Source organism: Castor canadensis, chromosome 4 (genome assembly GCF_047511655.1).
Source record: "Castor canadensis chromosome 4, mCasCan1.hap1v2, whole genome shotgun sequence".
Classification (NCBI taxonomy): Eukaryota; Metazoa; Chordata; class Mammalia; order Rodentia; family Castoridae; genus Castor; species Castor canadensis.
In genome coordinates this window covers 142,641,274-142,664,085 of record NC_133389.1, presented here as the reverse complement: position 1 = coordinate 142,664,085, position 22,812 = coordinate 142,641,274, and the positions used below count along the sequence as shown (strand labels likewise).

At 36.4% G+C, this 22,812-nt stretch overlaps 1 protein-coding gene across 1 annotated transcript in view; it reads right to left on the bottom strand.

The window, feature by feature from the left end:
• The window catches only part of Nabp1 (nucleic acid binding protein 1), an 87,251-nt gene extending 71,580 nt beyond the window's left edge, over positions 1-15,671 (bottom strand). Inside the window, exon 1 of the mRNA XM_020158160.2 lies at positions 15,558-15,671. The gene's annotated coding sequence lies outside the window, so the exon portion shown is untranslated. The remainder of the gene's footprint in view (positions 1-15,557) is intronic.
• Between the last annotated feature and the right edge of the window lie 7,141 nt (positions 15,672-22,812).

Genomic DNA, 22,812 nt, shown 5'->3' with positions numbered 1-22,812 from the left:
CTGAAAGGTGAGGAGAAACACAGGTAAGACATTAGGCAGGCCACGTGTATTGTGAGACTAAAACTATTTTGTTCACCACCAATACTGAAGTACTAGCATTGTACTGAGCACATGACATTAAATATGAGTAAAGTAATAGATTTTTTTTATCATTTACTTCTTTATGAGGAAAAAAGTCTGCAATGGGCAGTAGTTAAAGACATTATCTGAATGACTCCAGAATACAGACTTTAGTGTTCCAAGGTTAGGTTGTCGGACCTCATCCTAGTTTCTAACATCTATAAAGATCTGTGAAATAATCGAGTAGAAAATTTCATATAGTTCTTTTTTTTTTTCTTGTAGTACTGGGAATTGAACCCAGGGCTTCATGCTTGCTAGGCAATGCTCTACCACTTGCGCTATGCCTTCAGCCTCAAAAGAGCAAATTTCAGATTTACCCTGGCATTCAAAACTCCACGATGGGACTCCTACTTCCTTTCCTAGACTTGGTTACCAGTTCTACCTTCTGGCAATATATTACTCCAGTCAAATTAACTAAATATTGTATTTTCCTGATTTAGCTTGAACATTTCTTCATACATTTTTGATATCTGAAATCACAAAGTTTTATGATCATGCATTAAGATTTGATGAAATAAGGTGACCCTCTTTTAAACAAGTCCTATTTTTTCCTATCTGCAAGATTTAGCTGAAGTATTTTTTCCTCTTGTACATTGGTTGAAATCCAACCAATCTTTCTAGTCCCAATTCAAATCTAACATCTCCTTAAAGAAAAATCTTTTCCTAATTACCTCTTTCAGAAAGTTAATTCAATTTCTTCTGACCTATGTTTATATATTCTATCCCACTTAGATCATTGTTCTATGTGACCCTGTATTATCTTTTTAGATCATAATAAGCATCCAGAGAGCAAAATTAGACCCTTTTTTAACTTTATATTTTCCATAGCAATCTGTCATATTTTCCTCATTTTGATGATCAATACATATTGCTTCAGAGAATGAATAATCCAATGCTACACAAAATTATGCTTAAAGAATTCAACTTGCTATAAAAGAAAGAGAATGTTGCACCAGTAATATTCTGAAATATCCATGGTACATCATTAAAGAGAGTTTTTAAACATTAACATTAACCATTAAACAAGCTGCAGAATGGTATGTATAGAATTATTTTACTTTTTCCAAATGGACAGTAATTTCCTCCCTAACATATAAGATGCAAATACCTAGAAATATAACATATAAAATGTGAACACCTAGAAAGTTATTAGGAAGAACACAGTCTTTACATTAGTATCAGTTATTTCTAGAAAGTGAAATTGAGGTGCTGGGATTCTGAAAGTTTACAATAGATTTTCCTTTGTTACTTCACACATGCATGTACAGATACACACATTTGACTTTGAATTTTAAAGAAGTTAACAAAGTATGTAAATTAGTTTTGCAGTAGAAAGTAAAGAAAAATAACAAAAGGGAAGGGCAAGCTGTCTTTCAGTTATGTTGCTTTATGTTAAAGGGAAAAGAGAAAGTCCCAAATTCTTTATATAGAGGAATGTGAGTTTTTATGAGACAGGATAACCAAGAAATAAGATTAATTCAGAAAGCTATAGAAGAAAATAAATAGTTTTCTGTACCTAGATGTGAAAGGATTCTTGGGGTATATATGATGGTCAATTTTTAGCTCACTATCACACAAAATAAAGTACAAAGTTCAGGTTGGGGGGTAGGGGTCAGAGTAGAAAAGTTAGTTATCTTGACAAACAAGATTCTTTATTATAAGTATAACTGAAACAAAATTTCTATGCAAAAGACATCTCTGACTGAAGTGTGCTTTTCTCCTTAGAGTGGTATGTTAGCCAACTTTCTGTAACTTTAAGAAAAATCTGAGATAATCAATTTATGAATAGAAAAGGGTTTATTTTTGCTGACAGTATTGGAGGTGGACCTGGGACCCTTCCTTGTCTTCTTTCGCTTCCTGGTCATAAGGTAGGTGGTTTTGCTGGCCATGCACTTTTGCCATGATGTGTGCTGCCTTGCTAGAAAAGGTCCCAGGATTACCTTCAAAGGCCTATCTCTAATTACCTAAAGATAATTACTAGGCCCCACCTCTTAAAGATTCTACTACCTGCCAAGAGCACCAAGCTGGGACCAAGCTTCTAAGATACAAGCCTTAGGGGACATTCCAGATCCAAACTATAGCAAGTAGGCCTCATCAGAGGCATATTGCTGTAGAGGAAATTGTCCATGTCTATGTAATACATTGACACCACTGCTGTTGGCTAAGCATAGTGGATGAATGAGGTAGTTGATTCTCTACCACTAGGAACAAGAGGTAAGGTTTTTTTCTTCCTTCCTTTCCTTTTTGTTTCACTTTTTTCTTCCTTACTTTTTTTTTTTTTTTTTTTGGGCAGTTCTGGGGTTTGAACTCAGGGGCTTTCTCTTACTAGGCAGGCACTCTACTACTTGAACCACGCCTCCAGTCTTCCTTTCTTTAACCATGTAGCATGCACTATGCCAAGTGTTTTACAGAACTTTTATTTGTGCCTCCCAACAACCCTATGATATAACTCTCTCCCTTTCATAAATAGATATACTGAGGCTACGTTAAGCAAGTGTAGGAGCCAGGATTTGACTCATAAGGTTATTAATTGATACCAAATCCCTTACTCTTTGCCTCTCTACAACTGTGTCTATCACATAACATACTGTTGAAAAGCAGGAGGCTTTAGTCTGGATTACTCTCCATACAGTGTTCTCCTGAATAGCAAACTGCAACCTAACTTTATATGTAAATAAACTAAAACCTAATTTAGAAGTATAACAAACAGCTGAGCTTCAGCCAATCACAGGCAACCAATTCATCCTGCCATGACCAAATAAGGCAGACTTCTAGCCATTCAGGATATTTCTACCTTGCCTTGTGTTTGACCTCTCTTCCCTGTGCTCTCATTGCTGGGCAGAATTCTCTGAACCTCTTCTGGTTGTGAGTACTGCCTGATTTAATTCTTTGCTCAAATAAACTTTGTTAAATTTAATCTGTCTGAAATTTTTCTTCTAGCAATACCTATTATTACTAAACATTGCATGTATATAACATTATTCCCTATTTTGCTTATTTATCCAATTACTGTGTGAAACTTTGTCCTATAATTATCCAGTTATGTACCAACATCACAATAGATCTCAGGTCAGTTTTTTGATCCATTCAACTTCCTGTTTTTGCTTAAAACAGAAAGCATATTTTGCTAGAAGGCAGATGCTCCAAATATATCTGTTTTCTTTTACTAGCTTATTGTACCGTCATTACTTCTTAATCCATCTGTTTTCTTTTTTGGACAAGTGCATATTTTCAGAGAGAGAAGTATATTAGCTACTGTGTAAAGCACTATAGAATCACAATCTCTTTTGCACCAATTTTGAAGTCCAAAGAGATTTGATAATGAAAGACTTTTCATAAGTCATTTGGCAACAAAACCTGCCCTGGCAGCACTTGAAGCTATTTTTAGTCTTCATTGGGCCCAGTCATTGTGAGTGTTCACACATTTCACTGGAGCAATTTCAATTTGTTTCATTATAGGGTGCTGCCCACATCCCACTGGAGTCCCATGTATGATATGATAGATTTATTTTATCACTGCAAGTTCCAAAAAATTCTAAATTATGAACCATTTTTGGGACCGGAAGATTTCAGATAAGTGATTTCCTTTCCTTACCCTCCTCCTTATTTTTTTTTTTTTAAGAATTAATACTTGTTTTCCCAGCCTTATACTTTTCTCATGGAATAGTCTATGATCATTTTATACAAACATTTTGTGACTTTGGAAAATTCAAGCACTATGTTGGAAACACAATCTTTTTTTAAAAACACTATTCTTATACATAAGTCCTTACACAATACATCCTGCCAACTGTTTCATTGTTCATTGATTGTGGGCCACTAAAGCATTTACTCCAAAGGATTGACCTTTTTTTTTTTCTTTTTAGCTCAGACAGTGTTTAAATGTGGAAGACTTCTTTTCAGGCCACCGGTTATTTATTTGACTGTTTTAGAATATGTATTTTATAATCTCATATGAGGTTAGACTAACTATGATGTGATTAAATATGAGATGTTCTAGCTGGGCACTGGTGGCTCATGCCTATAATCATAGCTACTCCAGACATAGAGATCAGTAGGTTGGAGGTTCAAAGCCAGCTCAAGCAAATAGTTCTTGAGACCCTATTTTGAAAATACTCAACACAAAAAAGGGCTGGTGGAGTGGCTCAAGTGGTAGAGTGCCTGCCTAGCCAGTGTGAGGCCCTGAGTTCAAACCCCAGTGCCACTAAAAAAAAGTGAGATGTTCCATATGATCCTTAAACTTCCAGCTGATGTGGGTTTAGTCAATCTGAATTTTCTGTATACATTTATGCAGACACACAGTGTTCATCTTACTGTTCATCTGTTACATGATTTTCAGGTATTCTGGCACGATCTCAAAACCTTAGGTGTTAAACCATAACATCTGAACATTCATTAAATCTGGCACATTAGAAATTTGAAAAATGCCACAACATTATCATTCATTAAATGAAGTTTTCCGTGACAGATGTCTTAAGTCAGTAAGCTTAGTTCTAAGAGCCAAGGAAAGACTCCTAAATGAAGGGAGAAGGAAAAGCTCCCCTGGTTTAAGGCACTTCTTTGCTTTTCTGTGGTAAACTAATTGCTATGGCAGTAGGCACACTCAGAGAAAATGCACCTAAGTGCTTAAAATAGCCAAAGTGTACTTTTCCCTGGTGAATCAGATTCTGCAAGAAATCACCGTCTCATTTATACGAGAATTGTTTCTGCAGTGAGTGACTATACTTACATCATAGGGCCGAAACCATTCTATTGTTTAGGGGTTTTAAGTTTTAGAGAAAAAAGAAAGGGAATTCTTTAGTGTTTTCATATGCAGGTATATGTGCCTGTCATTTTAAGAGTCTTTCATTTAGTCCAAGTTTAAATATTCTTGATTTGAAGTCCATATCTTAAAAATATTTATTAATCTTTATAACTTACGTGGCATAAGTTCATGCAATTATGGCCATTTTATAGTGAACCAACATGTCAAATGTATTTTTACCTTATTTTTTCTGCTTTGTACTTTAGTTTTTGAAGTATAGTTTCTATTTTATTTATTTTTTTCATTTTTATTAGCACACATTAATTGTACAGGGGAATTCATTATAACATTTCTGAATAGCCTTACATTGAACATTGGTAGGTTCGTCCCCACCATCTCTCCCCCTCATGCCCTTTCCCACCCCACCTAAAACACTTGCAGAAAGGTTTCATTGTTTTATTTCATGTACATATACAAAGCACACCAACCATATTTACCCTTCTTCATAATTTCTACTTTAAAGTAAAATTTTTGTCCAGAAAGAAACCTGAAGATCTCAGACTCTTAGCTTGCTAATTGCTATATAATAACGACTGATTTTCTCTCTCTACCAAATACTCTGGATGATTCTCATAGTCTCTGCTTTGCCTTTACAGAATGCTTGTTAAGCAAGCACTGGATTGACAACCTAAAGAATGCACGTGGAGGACAACAGCTCTCTCAGGAGTAGGGCTTGGGGACATTCCAGTGGGTTATCCACTACTCTGTGAGTTACTATCCTTGTTGGCAAGTGCCCACTGCACCAGTTCCCTTAGCTGCCATCTCTAACTAGTCCAGGCTGTTCTCACACCTGAACCCTTCTACAGTGCTTCCCTTATTAGCCATCCCTGTGCACAGACCTCACCTTGCTGCCAAAAGCAATAAATGGCCAGCCAGACTTAATGGACACAGGTTGTTATCAGATGGGAACCAAAAGCTGGAGAATTTCATCTTTAGAACTAGTTCAGAAAGTGGAAATGCCACATTCACCCATTACTGATGGTCTTCAAAAGGTGATTAGAGAGTGCCAAGAAAAACCCTTAAGAAAATCTTACATAATACACTATAGTTAGAGAATTCTGAAAAAAGAAAATAGGCTACAGATTTCTCTGCATCTTGTCTCCCTGTAAGCACCTTGTTTATGTGCTCAGCACATATTTCACTAAATGGGAACTTCAGGTTCTTTCATCCCATAAGATGTATTATTTATTATTATAACTTTTTTCATAAATATAGCTATAAGATATAGGAAATTCATTAGCCCCTGTTACCTTGAGCTAGCACACTGTTTAATAAGCTTGAAGAGTTATTGAATATGCCAGGGTTGGCCCTGCCCTCATAAGCCTTCTATTCTTGAGATGATCTGAGGAACAAAGCCTTTATAACACAATTTACTTGTATAATGCTGCTTTGAAGCTTGGTGTTTGTTGGAAAAATAAAGATATGTTGGTCTCCATTACATATTCAAGATCAAGTAGCAAAATGAAATCCTATAATAAGCTTTGGAATAGTATCAAATTTGAATTATGGTTGATAAATGCTCTTGGCATTATCCTGGAGTTTTTTTAAGAAAATAATTTCTATAAAATAAGACTCTTCGTATATGAAATAATGCTAAGATCACTGGTTGAAAAATTAAAACATTTTAAAAGTGGTAATAAAGTATAAGTCATTATATCTCTATATTCTTTGGATGAAATTTAGTCAAAGATATATGTAAAGTAATAAGTCATTTCAGTCAAAGTAATTGTACCATTGCTCACTTGTGCAGCAATTATGTAAGGTTTATAAGTAGGGATTGTAGTTTGTCCAGCTGTCTGATGGAACAAATTTTTATTAGTAGTCATTGATCCTTGCTCCCTCTTCCTGAGAGCAGATGCTACAGATCCTCTGACTTCTAGGCCAGCTAGTACTCTCATAGTCTCTGAGGACATGTGACATCCCCTTGACACTTGCTTTACTAACCTCACTATCAGGAGATGCTTCATAACTAGGTTTCTTTAGAAGAGCTAGGCCCATTTTTTTGTTGTTCTTGGCTCAGAAGTTACTATATAGATAGACCCTTTTGGCTCCAGTACACATGACAGCTTTGTCCCCAACCGGCCTATTCACTGCCAAGAAACAATTCCCTAATTTAGGGATTCAGATTCACTAAACAGACAATCTGGCTCTGCTTTTAATGCTCCTGTGGGCATAGGTTAATGCTTTTACTAATAGGTTGTCAAGAAATCATGTTAGGGACCTAAACTTAGAAATAGGTAACATGATCAATAGCCATGTCCCTGAACCTCTAGACCAAAATTAGTAGGGCTCAAAAGTTCAGCATCCAATCCAGGGCCCACCAGTCTTCTCATTCCTAAATGAGATTGAGAAAGATAAATTAGATTTGGAGAACCACCTGGACACTACTCTTGAATAACCACATTAACCCCTTTTAATCATTTATAACAAGTAGATATAAATCTAAATGAATCTCAAGCTAGCAAGGGAAATCTCAAGTTTGCTGGAAAGTGCTCAAGCTATGGAGTTACAAAGGAATGCTGGCCCAGAGACAGAGTCATTGGTGGCCAGTGACCAGGCCCAGAGCAGGAAAGCCAGGCAGAGCTGTAAACACACTCTCAGAGCACAGTAAAGAGTTGGACCCCTTTAGCATTGTCTCCTTGGAGTTTATCAGACAAACAGATTTGCATAAGCAGCTCATACCAGTGGAGGATCCCAATACAAAAAGATAATTTTTTTGCCTTTAATTGCTATTAACCTATTCCAGTCGCATTTCCTTCTGACATGTTATCACCAACATGTCCACAAATCTCCCATCCTACCAGCTTCCATCCAAAAGCTATTATTCTCTTAATTTTAATCTACTATTCCAAATCAGAATTCATTATTCTAGTAAAAATTTCAAGATGTTTATGCCATTTTTTAGCTTTGAATGATAAATAACACCAGAGTTGCACACATGGATATCTAGAAGGGTGATCTACAGTTGACAGAATCAAATCATTTCCTAATTCTGCACCTTTTATGACCTAACGGTCCAAAGGACTAAATGAAATGCCCACTAGTATCAGTTTTAGTGTATATCCTTCTTATTTTTCTCCATGCACATATATTTATACATGCCTAGCACTATTATCTATGATGTAAAAAAGAAGAAACAATCTAAATGTACAAAATTTGAAATTTTTCATCTATCCTATATTATAGCCCATTGCTAGAATACTTTGGCAGATAGTCCAATAATCCCTATAAATATGTTGAGGGTTGAGCAAGGTGGTACAAGCTTATAATTTCATCCTCAAGAGACTGGGGCACCCAAAAAAGAAAAGCCCAGGCACTGATGGGTTCAGTACTGAATTCTGCCAGACTTTTTAAGAACTAACAATATACAAGAGAGAGAGACACCTGACATACCTGCACACCCATGTTTATGGCAGCTCTGTTCACAATATCTAAACTGGAAGCAAACTGCCCAACATCCAATGAATGGGTAAAGAAAACATGGTATATATACCTTGTCATATTACTCAGCCATAATGAAGAATAAAATGTCATTTGAAGGAAAATGAATGGAACTGGAGATTATTATGTTGAGCAAGATAAACAGCTCAAAAAGCCAGATATCACATTATGGCTCATTTGTAGGGCCTAGACTTAAAATGGTGGTGGCAATGATGATGATGATGGGAACATGAATGTGAAAGGGGGACAGTCTCAGGAGGAATCAAAGAGAGAGGGAAGGGGAAATGAAAGGATACTGAGGAGGGAAGAGATCGAAATATACTGCACATATATGCTCAGGGAGAACATGAAACCCACCAAACACCATTAGAAAAAAGAGGGGAATGAGAATATAATACAGAGGATGAACTTGTTCAAAGTAAACTGTACACATGTATGGAATTACCACAGTGAAACCCCTTCATATGTTAATGTATACTAATACAAAAAGACGATAAAACTAGTTTTTAAAAAGAGTCTGAGACAATAGGATTGTGAATTTGAAGTAAGCCTGGGCTACATAGTGAGACCCTGGCTATACGAAAGTAAATAAATAAATATTACATTGAAATATACATTTAAGTGAAAAGGCCAGGATACAAAATTATGTCTATGCTATGATACAATCTATGTAAAAATAAATGCACATGGTGTTGGGGGAGAGGAACTAGAAGAGTATAAAAAACCTGGTAGTGGATGTTTTAGGGGAAAAGGTCATTTTCTCCTTTTATTTGTTGGAAATTGTCATGTTGCTACATTGTTTTGACACATAATTAAGAACATTGTACATATACACATATGCGCCTCTTCTAAGACAGTTTGGGACTTTTCTAAGTCTTGTATTTTTCATATTATTTGTTAGAGTACTATAACAAGTATTTAGAAACTGCTTTTGCTAAAAAGTACTGACTCCCTATTGAGCCTGCAAATGTCCAGAATGTAACTAAACACATGATAAAAATTGGCATGTCTGCCTCTATTTTGTATCTGTGTTCTTTACTCTGAGCTGTTCTCTCCTACGGTCACCTTGCAGCCACCTTGGACTCCTGGAGGAACAGTACTGATGGATAAACATCTTGTGACAAGAGTTGAAGCTACCCCATAGACAACAATGACTTTCTTATCATGACCATGCACAGCCTGATCAATTCTGAGAAAATGAGCAACCAGACCACACCTTTGACTACCTGTGGATAATAACATAATTCTGTATACCTCTTTCCCTGCCCCATTTCTTCCTCTATTTAAACCCAGAAGCCCATGCCTATACCCAGAAAATGGACTGAAATGCTTACTTTGCTTCTTCCCATGGTGTCCCCATGCCACATAATAAATCTTTCTCTGCCTTTCATCACTCCATCTCTTTATTTGGCATATTGGCAAGTGGCCAGACCTGTTGGAACCCCTAATTTGGATCTCTGGCCTAAAACTCCAGTAACAATAAAAGGTTATACAAAAATTGGGCTAAACCTAAGAGAATTTATTGGGATATGTCATTGGAAAGTCAGAAGTTGGATCACCCATACAGTGAATCTTTCCAGAGATTCATGGGGTCCTCAGTGTTGTGAGTTCCATTTCTCTTGACTCTATCTTCCTGTATGTCTAGCTTTTGTCACACTACTCCCTTGTGGTAGAAAAATGGGCTTAGCAGCTCCACATTGGTTAGAAAAAGAGCAAAGTCAGTTATTTTGCCCAGTCATAAGCAGCATTCTTTGCTTCTCCTTGATTGGACCAACCAATTGCTTAGGCTAACAGACAGCTATGTTGACTTCAGGTTAAATTATACCATTCTAATATCAGTCTGTGGCAATATTTATTGTGTGAGGATCCTACTTCCCTACCTCTGTTAAAGGTTTGGCTGTAACTTACTCTGGCTACTGAAATACAAAATACCAGTGTTCAATACTAAGTTGTGATAAAATTATTGAACAGTAGAATTGGCTTCACTAAAGCAATTTTGTTCTTTCTCTCAGGCAGAAGTGTTCAGAACCAGTATGTGGTTTTCTATGCTCCCTTTCCCTTCTGCCACAACTGCAAACAGTGGCTTCACTGTCAGTGTAGGTTCAAGAACAAAGCTGAAATTGAGTAGAGCCATGACTCACAATGCACGTGCAGCAAGAGCTATAAGCTTTGCTATAAGCAGTCGAGATTTGAGGTGTATTTGTTGCTGTACTGTAAACCTTCTACCCTGGCTGGTCTAAAGTCCTTTTTTAGCCATTTCTTAACTATGTGACCTTGGAAAGTTTATTTCTTTTCTCTGAACTCTCATTTATTTATTGGTAAAATGAAGATAATATATGAAATTGTTCATATACACTCAAAATGACAATTATTATTTGTAATGCTAAGAATTATAATTGTCACTCCTACAGAGGATATTCAGGGGAAAAAGTGCTGCTCTCTGAAAGAGGGGGTTTATTATTCCTTTTTGTACAAGGGTAAATTTATAGAACCAAAGGTGCAATACATATTCTGATCATCTATAGTTAAAATAAGAAACTTTCCTAAACATATGAATCTTAGTCCCTTGGAATGTTCTTTTTAAAAAAGAAATTAAAAAAAGATTAACCTAAATTTCATATGGGAAAAATGCATTTTCACACTCAATACCAAATGTGATAGTCAGTCAATAGTACAGTTGGTTTCAAAGAACCAACTTTTTCCTTCACTGAGTTATCCATTATTAAAGATATTCAAGCAACAGATATTGAAATAGATTATTTTTCTATTCCATTGTGAAAACCTGTGTGTTCCCTACATCCTTTCCCACAAAGTGATGTGTTCTTTAGTGTGCAAGAGAGACATAGAGAGGATTATAATCAGACAAATGCAATTTAAAAGTGAAAATTCCACTTTTCTTCTCATTGAGATTGTGATTATATCTAGATTTGAATCTAACTTGACTTGGCTTTGTAACCAATAAATATTATTGGTTGCACATTGCCTATTTTAGATAGCCATCACTCATATCTGGTATCTAGGAAATTGTGACAAATACAGTTGGTTTTATTTTGTTTAGTTTTCTGGTATACAGAAATTAAGATATGAGGCAGTGTTTGTCCCATTAAGTAAAAATGTGCTCCTGAAAAACTACTGTAAACTAAATCATGATTTAAATATACTAGAGTAGTATTTCTCACACACTGTTATGTAACAGAGCTACCTGGAACTTAATATACACACACGCACAAAACTCTGGATTCTACCCTATGACTTGTTAATTACAATCTCTGAAAATGGGCTCAAAGTTTTTATATAAAAAAATTCCTCAGATACCTAGACCTTTTTTTTTTAAGTACCATTTCTCAGTCAAGTGCCATGCAACATACCGCTAATCCCAGCTATTCAGGAGTCAAAGGTGAAGAGGATGGAAGTTCAAACCAGCCCCAGCAAAAAGTTAGCAAGACCCCATCTCAACAAACAATCTGGGTGTGTAGTGTTTACTAATAATGCCAGTTGTGAGGGAGGCAAATGTAGGAGGATTGCTGAACAAGACTGGCCCAGACAGAAAGCTCAAGACCTTATCTGAAAAATAACTAAAGCAAAAATAACTGGGGTGTGGCTCAAGTGTAGAGTACTTGCCTAGCAAACACAGGTCCTGAGTTCAAACCCTGATACTATCAAAAATAAATACCACTGAAAGAAATCAGCACTCCTTGGTGGAAGTTCTAGTTCTAGAGCTCGATAGGAAAGATATAAGATGAATTGAGACTCTTTTCTTATACCAAAATGTAACAAACTATCCAAAGGATGATGGGGATGATTCCAAAGGACACAGAAGTCTGCTTGAAGGCACTCTTTTGTCCACATGTGGGAAAAATCTAAACACAAAAACAATAATATTATAACCTGTTGAATAAAATGAGAATCAACATATGGGAAAGGGAAGGAGGGAGGGAAGGAAGGAATGTCCACTAATAAACGTAGAAGGACTGATGGAATTAGAAAGTCACAGGTTGAGTGGGGACAAGGCTCAAGGGGTACAGTGCTTGCCTACCAGGCATGAGGCCCTGGACCCAATCCCCAGCACTGAAAAAAAAGAAATCAATAGATGCTAAAACTAATGGGTGAGAGTTTGATGACAAATCACATATACACAGCCTCAAAGTATCTCCCACAAATTACTTCTTTTGTTATTGTTCTGCAGGGTTGGGTACATTGGAGTATTTGCAAAAGTTCTTAAAATATAGCAAATATATCATACTTGAATTCACCCCCTCTGCTGCTCACTTTCATTCCTTCCCCCAATTCTCAACAGGTATCATTTTTTGCATTTGCTTACATGTGTATACATTATTTGGACCACTACCCTCCTCCCACCCTACAAGAGGTTCTGCCCTCTTGTTCTCCAATTTTGTAGAAGAAAAAACATAAAAGGAAAAAACATGGTGTTTTTGCTAGTTTGAGATAATGATAGCTATAAAGGGAGATTCCTTGAGTAATACACCATGCACATGTGTATTACAACTCAAATTGGTTCATCTCTACCAGTCCTCTTCACTACTCCCTAGTCCCCTTCCCATAGTGGCCTCTGCCAGTTTAAGATTTCTATATTTGATCCTACACAGTGAGCACATCAACCACATTCAAGTTTTTGGTTTTCTTCCCTTGCCCTATCCCTCCCATACATAGTCTTCCCTTAGTGTGATCCATGTCCAATAATATTACTGCATTTATTTTAGGTCTATAATCTGCCTACGAGGGAAAACGCGATTTTTGGCCTTCTGAGCCTCACTAACTGCTTCAGATAACATTCTCCGTTCCATCCATTTGCTGTGGCTGAATAAAATTTCACTGTGTAAAAGTACCACATTTTCTTAATCCATTTGTCAGTAGTGGGGCATCTTGGCTGTTTCCATAGCTTGACTGTTGTGAATAGTGCTGCAATAAACATGGGTGTGCAGGTGCCTCTGGAGTAACCTGAGTCACACTCCTTTGGGTATATCCCTAGGAGTGGTATTGCTGGATTGTATGGCAGATCCATTTTTAGTTTTTTAAGAAGCCTCCATATTGTTTTCCATAGTGGTTGTACTAGCTTACATTCCTACCATCAGTATATGAGGGTTCCTTTTTCCCTGCATCCTCGCCAATATTTGTCCCCACAAATTACTTCTTTATAGCAAAGGGAAAATAGTAACTTAACAGTGAAAAACATGGCTTTGTTTCAATGACAGCCCACAAATTGTATATACCTGTTGAAATCCCAAGAACTATCAATTGCGGCCATATTTGAAAAGAAGATTTTTGCAAACGTAAGCTAAGTATCTTGTGATGAGGTCATCCTGGATTACTTGGCTAGGCCCTACATTCACTGACAAAAGTCCTTAAAGAGACAGAAAAGAAGACAAGAACAGAGAGGAAGGGACAGCTATATAAAGACAGAGGCAGAGATTGGAGTGATACAATCACAAGGAATGCTGGTAGCTACCAGGAGCCAGAAAGCACAAAGCAAGGTCCTCTCCTATGTGTTCCAGAGGGAACAACACCTGCTGTGGCAATGCCTTGATTTTGGACTTCTGACCGCTAGACCTCAAGAAAAAAAAATGTCTATAGTTGTAAGTCACCCAGTTGGTGGTAATCTGTTATGACAGACCTCAGAAACAAACATACCACCAGAACCATATAAACAGTGTTAATGTTACCAAAAAAGGAATTGAATCTCATCAAGTGACTCCTGAGATGTGTTGATAAGCTCACCATATTACTTACTAACATTCCTGATAAAATTACAGAACATGGCTAATGGTAAAGAGGTATCAGACAAATCAAAATTGAGAGCCATTCTACAAAAAAATAACTCTTGAAAAACTTAAGGTCATAGTAAATGAGATTAAAGTACACTAAGGGACATGATACCCCAACACAATGCATGTCCCTTGTTGGGACCTGAACTTTGAAAAAAGAGTCACAAAGGACATTTTTGTGATCAGTGGTAAGATTGAATAGGAACTATGAATTAAATAATAATAATGTATTAATCTTAAATTTTCTTTTTTGTTAATCATACTTGGATTATATAAGACAATATCCTTGTCTTAAAATATATACCCTGAATATTAAGGAGTAAGGTAGAATCCTGTATTCAACTTAGCCCCAAATAATCCAGGAAAAAGAAAGTATGTGTATACATAGAGAAATAATTAACATATCTGGCAAAATGAACAAGTGTTACATGAGAGTTCTGTGTTCTATTATTGCAATTTTCAGAAATTTTGAAATTATTTTTTAATACAATTTTAAATAACAAAGCTTAATAAATTATTATAAGGTGTAACCAGGTATGAAAACCACTGTGTTAGAAATCCCTCATTAAACAATGCTTCTCAAATGGGGGTGATATTGCCTCATAGAGTACACTTGGAAATATCTGCAGATATTTTTGATTATCTTGACTGCACAGTTGGAGGGGAGTGAAGTCTGCAGAGGTGACACTGACATCTAGTATGTAGAGTCCAGGAGTGCTTCTAAGCATCAGAAAAAGCACAGGACAGCTCCCCACACCAAGCAGTTATCCAGCCCAAAATATCAAAGTGTCACTGTTAAGAAGTCTTCCATTAAAGAAATCATATACCTTCACTATTATCAATCAGATTCTAAATACTTGGGAAATAGTACCAATTTAATATATGTTTAAAACACTGACTACAACAAAATTTTATACCAACAGAATATTTCCTCTTTACAAGTAGAAATACATTTGTATTTAAATACTTAGAAACCACATACAGAAATGCATACAGAGATTTGCACATAACACAGACCAGAGGCGGGAGGAATGGAAAAGCATAGTTCAGCTCATTCATTTTAACAGCAACCAACTGACTTTCATAATATAGAACAGTTTAAGTCCACTGAAAATGTGATTTCAAGGCATTAGAATAGCTCTGTGGGAAAGATAAATAGACTTCTCTCAGATTTATGACTGTACTCATAAAATAGCATAAATATATTACATTTATAGGTTACCTGGGGTAATCCATATCACTTTTTTTTTCTAAACTTAATGAGATTTCCAATTTCTATATTTTTAGCATAGAAGAGCTACACAAATAGCACCATAACTAATGAGAGATGAATCCCACCGTATTAGGCCTTTGCATAACAAACAATGCCCAAATCTCAGTGATTCGCAAAAGCAAACATCGTTTCTCACTCTCGGGCCTGTGCCTTGGCTGGGTTGACTCTGCTTCAAGCTCAGATCTGCTCTACATGTCTCTCCCGCTGGGGCCAATGGCTACCAGAACAGACGGCTGCTACCTCATGGCAGATCAGGAGAAGCTCAGGATGTAGGCCAAGCTCTGCAAGCACATTTAAAGCCTCACTCACATCACATCTGTTAATATTCCATTGGCCAAAGCACATAGTGACCAAGCCTGAAGTCATTGGGGCAGGGATGCATATTTTGTCTAGTCTACTGGGTAACACTGCAATGTCATGTGCTCTAGGACATGGATGTGTAATCCCCTTACACAGAAGCAGAAAGAACTTGAGAACAACATGTACTGTACCACAAAAGGCATTGCTCAATAGCAGAAGCTTTCTGGTTCTACTTACATGTAATATGTTAAGTCAGGGGCTGGCAAATTTTCTCTATAACGAACCAACTGGCAATACTTTAAGCTTTGTGGGCTGTATTGTCTTTGTTATGACACTGATGTAGCATGACAGCAGTCATATACAGTATGTAAGCAAAGGAAAGTATCTGCCTTCCAATAAAACCTTGCAGCATAAGGACACTGAAATTTGAATTTTAGGTAATTTTCATAAATTACAGTATGTTATTATTATTTCGATTTTTTTTTAGTTATTTAAAATTGTCAAAATTATTCTTAGTTTTCAGATTAGACATACTTTAAGTGTTTGATCAAATTTGATTGATCTGTAATCGATGGTTTGATGACCTCTGAATTAGCCCATGAGCCAGCAAAGCTCTTCCCATTTATTGATCATAGAAATACTAGAACAAAAGGCAATATAGCTGAGGATGTAGAATACATACATGTAAAAACTTTTTAAGAATCTTTGAAAAATAACATATATAGTGAATAGCACAAGTCTTAAGTCATCAAAGATAGAAGGGAAGACCCAAGAAGTTATTCAGAAATAAGTATGACAGAACTCCTTGAAGATGTTTTATAGGTGAGGACATGGATTCATTGAAAGATTACCCCTTCTTCATACACAGAGGGAAAAATCATTTAGAAATAATAAGTAAGGGGTTCTAATCTACAGTCTATTTTATTTTGTGAATTTTTCTTTTCCTATAATATTTTTTAAATATTTAATTGACAAATACAAATTATATACATTCAAAGTGTGGAAAGTGCTGGCTTGACATCTGTATACATTGTAAAATGATTACAACAATCAAATTAACAAATCACTATGCATGGTGACCAATTTGCAGATGGGGCTTGGGGTCAGTTATTTACTTTCTCAGTAAATTTCAACTTAGATAAAAGTTATAGTTAAGACTGTTAGTATGGCAAACGTCATCAGTATGATATAAAAATGTGTAAAATAGAAACTATAGGAAGTCACCCTATAGTTCCACCACCCAGAGGTAACCTTTGTTGACAGCATGCTACCTTATTCTAGAGTTTTCTCTATGTATATATGTATATGGTATGGTATTATTAAAATATGCTATTATATCTATTTTGCAATTTAACATCTTTCATTTAGCAAAATTTTCTGAATATCTTTCCATAGCACAGATTTATCAAATTTTAACTTTTACACAGTGTGCTGTAGGATGGGAATAGCATTACTTAAGTCCCTCGCTGATGTACATTTAGGTTATTTCCAGTTTTCTTTTGCTATTTGTAACGTTGTGGTAAACATCCTCATAACTTAATCTTTACCTAAATTAAACATTGATTTCTAAGGGGGAAAGTATCTAAAAGAAGAATTTCTGGTTCAAAGTATATGAGATATTGTTTATAAGAGGTTTTCCTTCTCGATGTTCTCTGGTATTAAAATCAAGGTATTCAACATTAGGTAGCTGGAGGAGGATAAGGAGATTGGGGACATTGACTACACAGAAGTAATATAGTAATATATGTGGCTTATATATGTAAATATATGTAAAAGAACAGGGAAGGGAGGAAAAAGGAAAAGGAAGGAGAGGAGAGAGGAAGAGATACAGAGTTATGCATTATTTATTATTTATTTTATATCTGTAATATTTAATATGAGAGTCATCCAAATATAATGAACAATAATACCCAGAAGTTACAAAAAGATCATATGTGGTTGTAAGCATACAACCAGTCAGTTGTACTCTTATGGATTTGAAAATGAACTAGGAACCAAAATAACACCCTCAAATCAGAACTTATCTAATGTAAAAATTAGGGAGTAATTTTATATGATACACAAATATGCAGCTAATATAAGGCTTAAGAATTTTTAGCTGAAATTTATTTACCTTTTTCTCTTTTCTACAAATCATGTAGAGCAGTGGCTCTCAACAGTTTATTGCTGCATGACAAATCACCCTCAAATTCGGTATCTTTACATGATTTGTTTCAATGTCTCATACTACTGGGGGTTAACTCCACTAAGATGAACAGTTCTCAAATAGGGTCCATCATGCAGCTGCAGTAAGATGTTGACTCAAAGTCCTCTGGAGGCTCCACTGGGCTGACTGTCCAATGAGGCTCTTCCACACAACCTGTAATTGGTCTCATTGTGGACTAGGAGCTCTGAGTGTGCTAACCAGGATGGTCATGCATGGTTTCCCTTTGGAGTTTGCAGTCACTACAATATGGCAGCTGTGATCTTGTGTATGTACCAAGGAAAGAGTATTATAAAAAAGTCCTAAATAGAAGCAGTAAGTCTTCTTATGACATAAACTTGGAAGTCCCGGAATATTACTTCTATTGTTTTCTTTTTGGGTCAACTAACCAGTCAGTGCTATCCAGAGGCAAGAGAAGAATTAGACTCTGCCTCTCATTGAGAGAGTAGCAAGTCACATTGCAGAAGAGCATGTGGGATGGGAAGTTTTATTGTGGCCATCTTCCCAAAATACCGTCTGCCACAGAGAGGAAGTTGGCAGGAACCCTCTGAAATTGTGGAGTAATTTTTCTCTTGTTTACCTCTTCCTCTGAAGGAAATCCTGACTGTTCATAAGATTCTCAAAGAGATCTGGGGGAGGGGAAGAAAGAGCAGAGAGAATAAAGACACAATCCTTGATCTAGGTAAATTGTAGTCTGTCAAATATATTTTATACCCTAATATTCCACTTAAGGAATATTAAGATTTAAGGATTTCCAAACCTTCGCCACTAAATTGGAATTGTTCACAACTAGCTGTGATTCACTAAGACACTCACTCATGTAAAATTCATAAAAAGAAGTCAGGCTAATTCTGACAGTGAATGACTGTAAGTTAAATGAATGGATATAGTATATACACACATATATAAACATGCTCTGAATTTTAAACAGAAGAGCCTGATTAAATGAGATTTGTACTTTGAACCACTATTCCCATTAGAAATAGATAAATTTGATAGAGTGAGCTCTAATCAACTGCTAATATTCTGTACGCAGTTAGGGGGAAATACCCCTTTAGACCCCTGCAGCACAACCCTGCATAGAACGGCAACTGATTTCCATTATAGAGCATGAGATCTGATTACTTTTATCTCAGTAGATGGAACTGTAACTTATTATTGGTCACAAAAATTATCGGTTTTTATAATAGCATTTGACTCTGTGACCCCCCAGAATCTACAACTACTTCACACAAGCTCTATCTTGAACTTCTGGCTATTTATAGTCCTGGATATTTGTTGATAGAACTTGTCCCATCAGACTTTCAGTGGAGGTGAGAAGGGGAGGGCAGGAAATTTGGGAAGGAATAGCTACCTGCTTCATGAGCAACAAACTAGCCACATTCTTTTCTGAGAATACACATGCAAATTCAAAATAAAACTAAAAGAGGGGAGTTTTTGCAGCCTTGTTGAAGTTGATGTATCTATGAAGTTTTTTTTGTTGTTGTTGTTGTTGTTTTTGTCCATCAAGATTATCACTCCCACTATCCTTTTTCAAGCCCCTTTTGGGTAACCCAGAATTTCAACAGAAAGACTTGATTAGATTCAGGTCTAACATTTGGGGCCTGGCTGCTTAACAGGTGGTGTTTCACACTGCATTATGTCACATTAGGAAGTGTACAACACCTACTTGCCCTTCTTTTATCAATGCTACAATTCAGCAGTAGATTCAGGTTGTAACTTCCTGATCCCTGGTTGCAAAGTTGTCAGGTGACCTCGGAACATCCATTTCCCTCATTGACGCTTTATTTCTTTGTTTTAGCATCTGTTGATATTATTTACTAAATCAATTTTTCCATTACATGTTGTAAAATGGTGATTTTTCTAATTCTGCTATTTTTTCTGTTTCATGCCTGTACGGAAAGTTGTCTTTTATCAATTATGGCTATTTTGTAACTTAATTTCACAAGAAAGGCAGAACAAGACTTAATTCTTTCCTTTTAATTGCTGCTTTTCAGAGTACAGAGTTGATAGACTGCCTCCTAGAGAAACAATGAATTAGGTTAGGTTTGCTGCTTGGTTTCTCTTTTGAGTATCATTACAAATTCATGGGATTTTTATTTAGTTAATATATTCCAATCACTTGCCAGTTTAGATAGCCATATTGTCTACCTTTGGCCAGTGATCAGCTTTCCTGCTTTCCAGCATAACAGGATGACCCGGTCTTGGTTTGTCATTTCCCACTCCATTCCTGACAACGTTGATTCCTCCAGTAATCGCCAGTTCCATTTAGTAGGGAATGGTACTCAGAGACCATTCTCATTATTACTGGGTTGCCTTTGCTTCGAGGTATTTTTAAATATTTTGAAACATTATAAATTCATAATTATATTGCAAATTCAATGATATTTTTATATCTGATATCTAAAAATCAAATTTCAATTTCAGGTTTTTAATTATTCAAATACTTCAAATTCAAATTTAATAAGAAGTAGCCTACTTTTCATACTTATCTCTTTTACAGTGAAAATTATGATTTCTACCAATCACGACATTATGATTTCTTATTTATAAATATAATACACACAATAGTTTCAAAATTATATCAATATGGAATATAAAAGCAAAACTGCCAATATTATTGCCAATACACAAGCCACTGAATGAAAGCAAAGATTTCTTTGCATTTTTGTTAGATTATATTTCAGTATGTGTAATACATCCTATATTCTAAAATTACACAATGGACCTAAAAAGAGGTAAAAGCTTTTCTTTGAGGAGGGGAAAAGGAGTGACTGATTTTAGTTACCTTATTTCCTCTCCCCTCCCTCAATCCTGAGAAGAGATGAGGGAAAGACGCAAGGTGAAGAGTGGGGACACACTAGCCTACTGACATTGCCTAGCCAGAGAAGCTCTGAACCCCACCCTTCACAGTCATTGGGTGGCAGCCCAGGAGATGGGCCTCAAGACACACAGAACAAAGACAGATGAAATACAAGATGTGTGTTTATCTGTGCAGTGTCTTAACAGCAACTGCAAGCATGAGATAACCAGACAGTGATAGAAATATTTCACAGGAGTTTGGCACTTAAAAAAGAATAAATTGTATAAATGAAAAGTATATTCTTCCCTCCCCCCTGCCAGATCATCCAAGACATTTCACTGGGCAGGCTGGGGAACCAGCCTGATATTCTTAGGTGCATCACACAGCTTGTAGCTATTATTTATCTTGTTCTTATCATGCTGGCATTTAAGCACCTTATCATCATATGTGAGGGAAAAGATCCCATTTCTTATGGCTGTGTTTTTCAACCTGTGATTCAGGAGTGCTGATAAGCTGCTCTATTAATTTTGAACTGTACTCACATTTCTACTGGGAAGCAACAAGCAGAAAACAGGCAAGGTCTGCAGCCCTCAGGGAGGTAGCAGGTGGAGGACTGTGATCAGGAAAGTAAGAAAAGCTTTGGTTCTTCTTTAGGTAAATTGAAATCTGTTTCTCCCTCCTTGAGACACCTCAGTCTGACAGAGGTTTGCTTGCTTCTCCTCTTACCTTTCCCTCTCCTGTTTTTGTGCACACACCTCTTTTCGGGCACAAGAAGGTGACTAACTTGTTCAAGTTCCATTCTCTAGCTCCCCTCAAATTAATTAGGCCTAGCCCCCAGCACCCTGCTCCTTTCACCCAGACAGTCTGCTGCCCATTGCAATCCATCAGTGTTAATTACTGGTTGCTGATCTGTGGCTCAAATGGCAGGGTGCCTGCCTAGCAAGCAGGAGGCCCTGAGTTCCAACCCCAGTATTGCAAAAAATAAAAATACCTGTAGCAACTTGGCCACTTTCTCACTTTTCTAGCCCTTTCCTTAACCCTTCACATTTGCAAAATATTTGCTTAACATGATAGTGCCAATTGTTAATATCTATAACCATCCTAAGGGAGCCTGCCAGAAATATCATCTGCCCTACATTTGAATTCTGATTTATTAAGATGAGATCTAATAGTGGGGTCCTTCCTTCCTGCTAAAGGAAGACCAACATTTGCACTTAAAGGAAAAAACGGCTTAAACATTCAGTCCTATAATATGACAAGCAGAGGAAACAGCTGAAAGATTACAGATCTTGTCTGCATTGTCACTCAGTTGGGAAAACTTCAGTGGGACATAGCAAATTTGCCTACACCTTGCTTGTTGAAATACTACTCAATAATAAAAGAAACTAACTGCTGGCACACACACAGGGATGAACCTCAAAAACACTATGTTGGGTGAAAGGAGTCACAGGGCACTGAAGGAAGTTAGACCACTCAAATAATGAAAGGGAGACAGATTGATTCAAAAGTTGTATGAGGGAACGAATGTTCTACATGATTAAAATGCCCAGGTCTTGATTGGCAAGGGTACACACTACAGGAATGCGTGTCTTTGCCAAAATCAATCTAATTGTATATTGAGATCTATGCATATCATTGTATGCAATTCAAACCATAATTTTTACCTTGACTATGCTTATTTTGGGTAATGATAACAGAATTTATTTTACCAATTTATATCTTTTAGAAGTATGTAAACTACAAAAAAAGAAAAATGAGATAGAAAATGACCTAGCACAGTGCTGCTCATTTTAAGCACTTAATAAAAATGCTATTTATGACAAATAACCATGCAAAAGTAGCTCACTGCAAGAGAGCTACTTCATCACAAAGAGTGCTTCTTCGCTTAAAAGATGCCTCCTTTTGGCCCAGCAATATAGTCAAACTCAGCAATGTATACAAGATTAAAAGTTCCCAGTCCTATAAAAATATTTTTAGTAATCCTCCATCCCATCAATCTAGTTATACAGCCTTTTCATGGGAGTACAATAAATAAAATCAGTACCTTTTATTACTTTGCCACCAGAAACTATTGCTACATCCAGA